The 10,419-nt window shown below is 39.0% G+C and overlaps 1 long non-coding RNA gene across 1 annotated transcript; it reads right to left on the reverse strand.

The window, feature by feature from the left end:
• Positions 1–2,126: 2,126 nt before the first annotated feature.
• LOC143269584 (uncharacterized) lies at positions 2,127–8,185 on the reverse strand. Its single transcript, XR_013046087.1, has 3 exons — positions 3,321–8,185; positions 2,989–3,197; positions 2,127–2,301 (listed from the first exon to the last, which is right to left on the reverse strand). It is a non-coding gene; the product is annotated as an uncharacterized LOC143269584 (long non-coding RNA).
• Between the last annotated feature and the right edge of the window lie 2,234 nt (positions 8,186–10,419).

A 10,419-nucleotide genomic window follows, 5' to 3' on the forward strand; every position in this document is an offset into this window, starting at 1 on the left:
AGAATGGCTGGCTGGCCCTGCCACCTGAGGCCATGGTGACACCCGGGCCCATCCTGCCATGGGTGGGCCATGGTTTTATCTCAGCTGGCATCTGAGTTATTGATGACGCCCATGTTAACATCAAAAGCCATGTGGATGTCTGTAGTCTGGGCTGCTACCTGAGACCATGTTGACCTTGGAGAACCACGCTGAGCCGGCCTCGCCCCTCACCAGCTGTGGTACAGTGGCATAGGCAGTGGGTTGGGAATGGAAGAACTGGCCCCGCCCCTTGCCAGCTGCTACATGAGAGGAAGGGAGGTTGGTTTGAAGCCTAGGCTGACTAACTCAGTTACCACCCAGGCCCAGATTCAGGACCCTGAGTTGGCCCACCCCAACTCCTACCCTACCTGTGAGCGGCTCGAGCACGTGAAAGGACTGGTCCTGTGGAACCATAAGCCACAGGATCTCTGTGACTCTGGGCAACAGCAAGAAGAGTCTCAGTGAGGGTCTAGTATCAATGGTGTAGCTGAAGCCAGGGGCCCTGAACCACACGAAGGACTGATTGTAATGAAAGTTGTTTGGGCAAAAGATTATACTGCATGACACACAGCAGCACCCAATGCCACTACTACACACGAATATGTGAAGGAGAGGGGGGGAAAGACGGAGGAGCTGAGTGGTACAAGTACAGCAGTGGCTGTGAGTAGTGTGAGAGAGGCTGTAACTTACAGAGGAGCAGGTCATTGCCCAGAAAGGTTGGCGAGATGTGTGGTTTGGTTGTTTTTATTAAATTATCTTGATTTTTATTTTTTTTTAGTTTTTTTAGTTTTCCTTTATTTGAGGGGGGAAGGTTACAGGGGTAGAGGGTGGAAGGGCTGGGAAATGAGTGGGATTGGGGTTCATGGTGTGAAATTCACAGTGAATCAATAAAAAATTATGTTGAAAAAAACAACTTCACAAAACAACAGTCATTGGCTAATGAGAGATGGTTTGATTTCCAAAAAGACTGGGTTAATATAAGATCTGTGCTACTGCAGGGGGCATATTATATCAAGATTAGATAATTCATGCACTTAAGACAAAAAAAATTTTCAGTTAAAGAGGAAAACAAACATAGCAGTTTACAGCAGCCACGTGGCTAAATTAAAACTTTATCTTTAAAATTAAAAAGAATTCAATGTCTTTGGCTAGTAAACAAGAGCCTCTATTTCTAACTAGCTGTCAAAATTATATCTCATAGCTCTTATTTTTATTCCTTGTCTTTAAAAAAAAATCTGGTATTTTTGCTTCACATTTTTTTGCTTTTTCATTTTTGTTTTTCCTTTACTTTCACTCTCAACAAAAGACTGAAAACACAAAGGAAAAGTAGCAGAATAAAAATCTATCCTATTAATGAAAACTCCTTGAATCCAGATGATGCCTATGTAGAGCAAGTGGGGAAGCAGTCCTAAGGACCAGACACCCTATCATTTGCCTCTGGCTTACTTAAAATCGACATTTCTCATCTTTGTTGTTGAAGACATGTTACTAAATCACATGATTTATAAATGACAAAAAGGATATTCGGAATGCATGCATCTCCTCATTGAATTTATTTGCTTTCTACTGCTCACAATTTTAAAATGCAAAAGATGATTTAATATAAATTCAGTGGCTCAGATTCAATATAGCTTCCCAATATTATGTGAATTGTGCCAGCTTTCACTAATGTGCCTCAAATAGACTCCAGGAAATGTACGGCTTGTAGCTCAAGAACTCAAATAAAAGCAAATTATGTTTTCTGATTCAAGTCACACACTTCTCAAGTTGTTACAAACTCAGAAGAAAATGATCCTGCCTGCAATTTAGCAAGCATATATGTATCTCAGCTTTTGATAACAAGCTCTTTATATATGTTGATAAGCAATTCTGACTCTAGGTATTTATCCTCAAATTCTACCAAGTACCCAACTAATCGGTAAACTAGGTACCTTTTGGAGATCACATTGATGCCAACTATAGCAACTTTGGTATGGTGACTCTTATCTGTAATCTCATCACAGAGAGATTGCCTAGAGTTTGGGTTAGCTGGGGATAGAGTGTAAAGCATTCTCCCTCAAAACAGAAGATAAATCAAAACAAGAAATAAATGACCAAAAATCACTATAGCAATGGAAATTATCAGGTATATTCCATAATCACAAACCTTCTGATGTCTTTAATAGTCTCACTTGCCTTTGAGGTCTCTAAAACAAGGCTTATGAACTTCGGGTTCACGTATATCCTTCCAGAAGTTTATAAGCTGAAATTTGATTCAAGGAATTTTTTCTGCAAAAAGCATCACTGTTGACAGATGCAAAACAAGTCAGAGACTCAAAATTAGTTGACTGTCAAAACCAGCAGTCTAAATTCAACTCAGAGGCATAGGCTTCTGCTATTTAAGGTAGCATCCTATTGAAAAACATACCTGATTTAAAAAAACAAAAAAACAAAACAAAAAAAAAAACAGTAATCACTAAACAGTTTTCTCAGACATCTTGTGGTGATCTTATCCTTTGGTCCATGTACATTTCCTTAAGGATTTATTTTCAGGATTTGAAATGTCTATACATCTGCTACAGAAATCCTTGTGTTTAGCAACAGAGTATCTTCTCAGCTGGAGAGATTGTGCTAACATTGAGTCACTAAGGATATTCTCTCTCAGCAAAAGGATCAAACTTAGGTGCTTAAAAACTCAGGAAAGTTTCAGTCTGGACAGGACCTCCAAGGGCCTGCAGACTTCTAATGTGGCTTCTGCCTGCCAGCCATGCATGACACAGAGGACCAAACATTCGGCAGCTACTAGTGACCAGAACTAGGTGTCTGTCATTTGTCCTTCCAGATGTATTCTATCATTTCCTCTCAGGTTTCTAGCTCATAATGATTAGCATCCCAATTCCATTAGTACATTATTGGTGCAAACTGCTTCTCTTTGGTTGAGCCAGTGTGTATTTTCACAGAAGACTGGAGACAAGAGACGGTGGAACTTACCCACTTTGGTCTTTCTAAGTTGTTTGGATGGGTTATATCTTCCCCGAACAATTTGTCTTATACCACACTCTCTCTCTCTCTCAAGACAGACAACATGATTGTCTCTTGCTCTTCAGGAATAGAATTAATGGACATCTCTGTTCCTCAAAGGTTAAGACTCTTTCTGTCAATGACACCTCATGGATATACCCAGATGTTTAAAATGAGTCCTAAATTTTAAAAAAAAAAATGAGGCTTAGATAGATCAAAACAATATTACAGCCATCCTAGAGAAACCAAAAGCCTATCCCTGAGTTTGTTCTCAGCTACCCATAATGTAACATACTTCTGACCTCAACAGTGAGAGTCTCTGGTTGACTTCAAATAGAATGTAGAACATAAATCATAAGAAGTGTGCAGACATTAATTTACTTCTTCAGCCTCAATAACTCTGGAAAGTACACTGGAAGGAGATAAGAACAAATATTGCCAAAGTCACCCCATTAACTCCTGTACAAATTACAAATAAATGCCTAGGGAAAGTTGACCTGTGGGAAAACAAATGTATTTTCTACAATATTATCCTGTCTATGCTTCAAAAGTCAGGTTGTTTGTGGGAGGGGTTTGGGGTAGTGATATTTTATTTATACTCTAACAAATAAAGCTTGCCTGGGGATCAAAGAAAAAAGCCAGCCACTATATTAAACATAGAGTTCAGGCAGTGATAGCACATGCCTTTATTCCTAGCATTTGGGAGGCAGAGATTCATCCAGATCTCTGTGAGCTCAAGACCACACTGAGAACAGAGCCAGGTGTGGTGGCACATGCCTTTAATCTCAGCACTAGTTAACCTTAGAGGTCTGGAGGTCTGTACAGACAGATAGGAAGTGATATACCTGGGCATAAAGAAGTAATGTAGCTAAGCAGAGAGAGAGGAAGTGAGATGGCAGGGCACAGAAAGGCATATAAGGCATGAATATACAGGAAATATCTCTCTTGGACTAAGGATTTCCTAGTGGCAAGAACTTGTAGCTGGCTTGTTCTATCCCTCTGGTCTTTCAGCTTTCACCCCAAATATCTGGCTCCGGGTTTTTTTTTTTTATTAATAAGACCTTTTAAGATTCATGTTACCTCTGGTGCCCAACATGGGGCACAAACCCACAACCCTGAGATTAGGAGTCTCATTCTCTGACTGAGCTATCTGGGCAGCATGTCACCCAAGGAACAACATGCCAGCACACTGGTAAAGCCATGGGACACATGGCAAAACATAGATTAATAGAAATGGGTTAATTTAAGATATAAGAGCTAGCTAGAAAGAGGCCTGTCATAGGCCATACAGTTTGTAAACAATATTAAGCCTCTGGATGTTTATTTTATAAGCAGCTGCAGAACTGAAGGGCTGGGCAGGACTGGAGAAAACTTATGGCTACATTTTGGTGATTTTTTTTCCTTTTGCAGATATTTAGAATACTGATCAAAGAGAGCTCACAGGACATTACATATCAATAGCACACATGAATATTTTATTGCAATTTGTTTTAATAATATATGCTTCAGGTCTCCAAATTTCAATTGAATAGCTGCTTATTTTTGTAGGCAAAAATATATATGTCTCACATTTACAATAAGCAGAATCAAATGTTGATGTATCCAACCATCTTATTAAATAAGAAACACAGAACCAATGTAAAAGAGAAAGCCGAGAGTTCAGAGTTCAGAGCTAAAATCTCACCCTTCCTCCTGCAGTGTCCCAGCTTCCCGAAAAGAGAGCTATTTCCTTGTGTGTCAGTCGGTTCAAAGTCATTCTGCCTACTCATTGGTTGTAAACCCAAACACATGACTGCCTCGTCACTGTCTGTATGTACAGCCCTCTAGGTCTTAAAGGCGTATGTCTCCAATGCTGGCTGTATCCCTGAACACACAGAGATCTATGGGATTAAAGGCATGTGCCACCACCGCCATGCTCTTTCTATGGCTCTAATAGCTCTGACCCCCGGGCAACTTTATTTATTAACATACAATCAAAATCACATTTCAGTACAATTAGAATACTACCACAATCAAAATTTCCCCTAGCAACTAATCATTAAAAAATGTACAGGAAAAATAGGTTCCAGTTTTCTTCAGAATTCTATTGTTTGGCTGTGGACACTGAACTATAAGAAGAAAAATGTAATTCCTAGGTCTGGAAAATTGTTGAGTGAAGATTGCTGGTGATAATCTCTGTGCTGGCTAGTGTTTTATCAATTGATGCAAGCTAGAGTCATTTGGAAAGAGGGAACCTCACTTGAGAATTTATTCCCACCTAATTGGCCTGTGGGTAAGATTTTAGGTCATTTTCTTGATTAATGATTGATGTGGGAGTGCCCAGCTCACTGTCAGGGGTGCCATCTCTGGGCAGGTAGTATAAGAAGGTAGAGAAAGACATGAAGAGTAAGCCAACAAGCAGTACTCCTCCATAGCATGTGCATAAGTTCCTGCCTTGAGTTCCTTCCGTGACTCCCCTGGATGATGGTCTCCAGGTTGTGAGGTGAAATAAACCCTTACCTCCCCAAGTTGTTTCTGGTCCTGATATTGTATCACAGCTAGAGAAACCTAACTGAGGCAATCTCCATCTCTCCCATTCAGAGATAGAATTTATTTCCCTAATCCTTAAATGTAGATGACCTATGGGACTATGCTTGACCAATGTAAGATGTTAGAAAATGATAGCCAAAACAGAAAATTAAAACCATCTTTTCGTGGAGACTCCCACATATGTGGCTCTTAGGGTCCCCAGTGACCTTCACAATATGCAAAAGCCTGAGATAATCTGAAAGATTAAGAGGAATGCATTGCTATCATTTCTCCCTCTACACAACAGCTAGTTAATCACAAGGCAAGTTTGTAAGGCTACCCTATCGCAGGTATCACCTAACAAACCTCCCCAGGGAACAGCAGATGTATCTGCCAACTCAGCTGAAACTCAGCTCAGGCTACCTCAGGCTAAGAGAGCCATCCCTGAATTTAGCTTCCCAAACTAAAGAGAAGAACGTTGGAATCATGAGCTAATTAAACAGTTCTGGAGTGTGTTAAACATTAATTAGCCAAATGGTAAGTAAATAAATAGGTACCTAGAAGTGATGTGCTGCTATGGACACATAAAGGCATGGCATTAGATATGAACCAGTTTGTAAATCTAAGCTAAAAAAAAATGGAGTGGAGAAATCGGTCGACCAGGTATGCTGTATTAGGGCCAGTGGGCAAAACTGTCACCTGTTAGCAATGTGGAAGATTAAAATGTATCTGATAAACTTGCAAACATTGACAAGATGGCTTTCAAGGAAGGGTTAAAGTGAAGTTGGTTTCTTTTATCTTCTATGATGAAAATTCGTGAGGAGAGAGACAAACTAAAATAAGGAACCGCTATGTTTGCAGGCATAGTTTAAAGGGAAACTTAAAGGATTGGGACTCATTACGCTGGAAAACAAACAGTATCACATTATCGGGATCTTCAATTAGTCAATTATTTCAAAGCAAAATGAAGACTGGGAAAAAAGATCAGTGAGAACAAATATCAAATAAATGATGTGTCCTTAAAACCCTAAGTTTAAAATCTCAGCAATTCAAGTAGTGAATGAATGATATCTCTAAATTATGTACAAAGCTTATAAAAATCTTAAGAGTGTGTTCACACAAGAAGCTAATCCCTCCAAAAGGCACTTATCAAGTCCAGAGAGAGGGGGAAACTCGAAAGAAATTGGGAGTTTGTAGTTTGTTAGAAGCAGAAAACTGGAATCTGATTAATTGTAAGCCCTTAGAGCTGTGAGGGAATTTCTATTAGGGAAGGCACTACTTTAGATTCCATGAGAAAAGATTGTTAAAATTCAAAAGACTCCTCTGAACCAATGTTCTCTATGGCAGAAGCAAGCTCACAGGACAAACAGAAGTGACTTCTGTGATAAAAGAATTCTTATTTCAGAGGATGAGCATCAAGATCTGAGAGCACAGAGCAGAAACCTGTGGAGAAAAGAGCTACAGGGCTGTTAGGGTAACATTCACATGGAGCAGTACAGCACAATGGTTAAGAAATCTTCCCTGCCCCAATCAAAACTCCTGATGGCATTCACCCTTCCATCTCAGAATTATGGTAGACCAGTGTCTACAGCATGGACTTCCCCTTATAAATTGAAAAGCTGGTAATAATTGCCCCATCCTGTCCCCATGGTATGTGAAGGTCAGATGGGCTGCATTTATATTTTATATTTACATTTATATTCATTTGGTTGTTTAGTTCAGGAGAGCAAAAGGAACTCATCCAAAGACCAGTATCCAGATCTCATTTCAATCATGACATTCTGGAGATCTGGCCTAAGGCCAGAATTAAATGAGACTTTGCAAGGGAAGGGATCTTGAGAGAAGATGTTTGTAATTTTGTAACAGCCTGAACTTGAAGTAATTATGATCAGAGGACAAGTTACAGTAAACTATATTACCAAAGTGCTCATAACTGTCACACCTCCATTCCAGGGACAGAATCCATTTTCCTGTCTCCTGTCTGCGATGGCCACAAACACAAGGTATAAATGGACACCAGGAAGCATGACACTAGCAGAAAGGTTAAAGGTTCTTTCACATCAGCGCTTATATAATGTGTGTTTCCAGGACATCAGCCACTGCCTCCAAGAGAGTAACTCCAATGTCACCTACTGAGAGACATACAGTCCTATAATATTCACACGAATCCAAGACTTGATCAGACTTCATTCATATAAATAAAGTCATCCAAGATCAGCTGGGGCTCCAAAGTGACCTGCCCAGTAAGAGCAGGGGAGAACTCTCCAAAAAAGTTTTAAGATGCCATATTGTTCTATGATATCTTTGTGAGCATCAAAAGAAACCAACACACAGGACTAATATACTTCTAAACAAACATCAAGATATAATATTCAAACAGTGGTATGAAAGTATTCTATATATGCTGTTACACATCTGGAAATCTACATTTGAAATATTTTCTTTGTTAAAGTTTCACCTTTAAGACAACTCAAACTAACTTTAAAATATAATTGTTCCATGCTGGCTGCCTAGCTGTCTGAGTAGATGGGGGGTTGGGAGGAAGGGAGATTTGAGGAGGAGGGAGGGAAAACTGTGGTTATGTAAAATAAAGAAAAAATTTATTTTAATTGTTCAAAATAATATATATATATATAATTGCCTTTTCTAATCTAAGCAGTACTGTTTTCTTTAAGATTGTGTGTGTGTGTGTGTGTGTGTGTGTGTGTGCGTGCGTGTGTGTGTGTGTGTGTGTGTGTGTGTGTGTGTGTGTGTGCGCATGTGGGTGCCCGTGGAGGACAAAGAGGTCATCAGATGCCCTTGAACTAGAAACCAGGTGATTGTGAGTAACCTGATGTGGGTACTGGAATCCGAAATTAGATCTTCTGCAAGAGCTGCATATGCTCTTAACCACTGAGCCATCTCTCTCCAGTCCCTAGATAGTATAAGTTACAAGGTAAAATATGATCATGCATGACAAGTACTACAGACAGCATATGGAAGCCAGTACCTCATAGTGGAACAGAGGGTAGCCTGGAGTCAGCTGCTGATACCAATCCTGCCTCTATACTTTACCATGCTCACATATTTGAAGTGATAAGCTCATAGAGTTGGTTATATGAATGCAGGGTGTCTATATAGAGAGAGTAAGTGGCTAGGAAACATTAGATCTTCTACATAAACTGCTCGTGGAAAAGACAGAAGCCAGCCACCTCTACAAATAAAAATTAACAGCTCCTGCAAAGGCTTTCCATCTGTTCATGAGTTTTTGGAATCAGAACAAAATTTGCTGAAGTTTTTATGTTCTTGAATATTTAAGTGCTTATGATGGTGTTTTGGATGACATTTGATCTTGTGTTGGTGGTATTGTTTGGGAAAGTTATGGAACCTTTAGGAAGTAGAACTTTGCTGTAGGAAGTCTGCCACTAGAAGGCTTTGAGGGATTTCAGCCTCACATAATTTCTTGATCACCCCTTCTGCTTCATATGTGTGGGTGAGAAATGAACTAGCCAGCTTCCTCCTCCAGCCACTATGCCATGGGCTTCTACACTATGATGGACTTTGTCTTTCTGGAAGCATAAACTAGAATAACCCTTAAGTCCTTAAGCTGCTCAGGTCCGGATGTTTTATCACAGCAACAGAAAAGTAACAAATACATATGATGTCATAGTATTTCACATTATCGATGAATTCTAACAAAAAAATTGGAAAAGGAATATTTTAATCATTACCTTCATGATCTCCTTGAAATGACTGTTAAAATCAAGAGCTGGATCAGATGCAGTATCATAGAAATACATGTGCAAATGCTGCATGCATTCGGGGTTCTATCTCTGAAAATCAACATACTGTAGGCATTTAGAAACTAATACTGGAATAATGAATATGCTAAATAATATTTTAGGAGACATGTGCTAACAACAGTAATTTTGAAAATACAAACTAATGAATATTATTCAACCAACAATTTCTCGTTTTTGTTTTTGTTTTTTAATTCTTCTCAAAAAAAGAAAATGGATGTGGGGAGAGCAAGAGCAGCTCACCTCAAACCATTTTTCAGAGATTACAATCATTTAATAAAATCCAGGTTCCCCATGTTGTCTAATGACACTTTAAAGCCACTTAGGAACTGTAGTCAGCAGATGCCGATAACGATAGGACTCAAACTGTGGTCCTCTGAACGGAGCCTGAGCATCACTTGGGCATTGACTAAAGATGCTAATTCTCAGGTAGGAGAGAGAAAGCAATCTGTATTTTCATCCGCCTTGCAGACAGGTCAGGAGCACTGAATGCCAAAGGCAGAAAGCTCTGGGTAGCAAAACCTTTGTGTTCTTTGGTGTATTTGCTTACAGATTTCTCTAAGAATGAAACTTCTTTTGCCACCAAAGAAATTGCCTGCTCTTGAGTCACTTGAGAAATTCATTATAACCGTCAGCACAAAAGCAAAGGCATAGGCTTATTCTTGTTTTCTGAAAGCAACAGAAGAGAAAGGATTTACTGGGGAAATTGTTTCCAACCAGTGGGCAGGACTACTTAAGTGTCTTTTATCATGAACCTTATAATAAATATGTTTCTCTTAGTTTAGGAAATAGTGGACTTCCTGAACATAAGAAATGAGACGTATATGAGCACATGCCAATTTCTGAAATTTAGCCAGTCTGCAATGTATACATATATTCAAAATATTTTACATGATAAATATATCATTTGTTGTCAATGAAATCAATCTTGAAAAAGATAAATACCACACAGTCCAGTGTGATCACCAGAGTAAAAAAAATAAAATAAAATAAATTTAAAAACGGAGAAGAAAAAAAAGAATTCAATGTTAATAAAAATTTAGCTGGTTCTTACTTCAATTACATAAGGATTTGCAAAATCATGAATTCATCTAAAGAGCTTTTACATGGAATA

The sequence above is a fragment of the Peromyscus maniculatus genome, chromosome 19, assembly GCF_049852395.1.
Source record: "Peromyscus maniculatus bairdii isolate BWxNUB_F1_BW_parent chromosome 19, HU_Pman_BW_mat_3.1, whole genome shotgun sequence".
Lineage (NCBI taxonomy): Eukaryota > Metazoa > Chordata > Mammalia > Rodentia > Cricetidae > Peromyscus > Peromyscus maniculatus.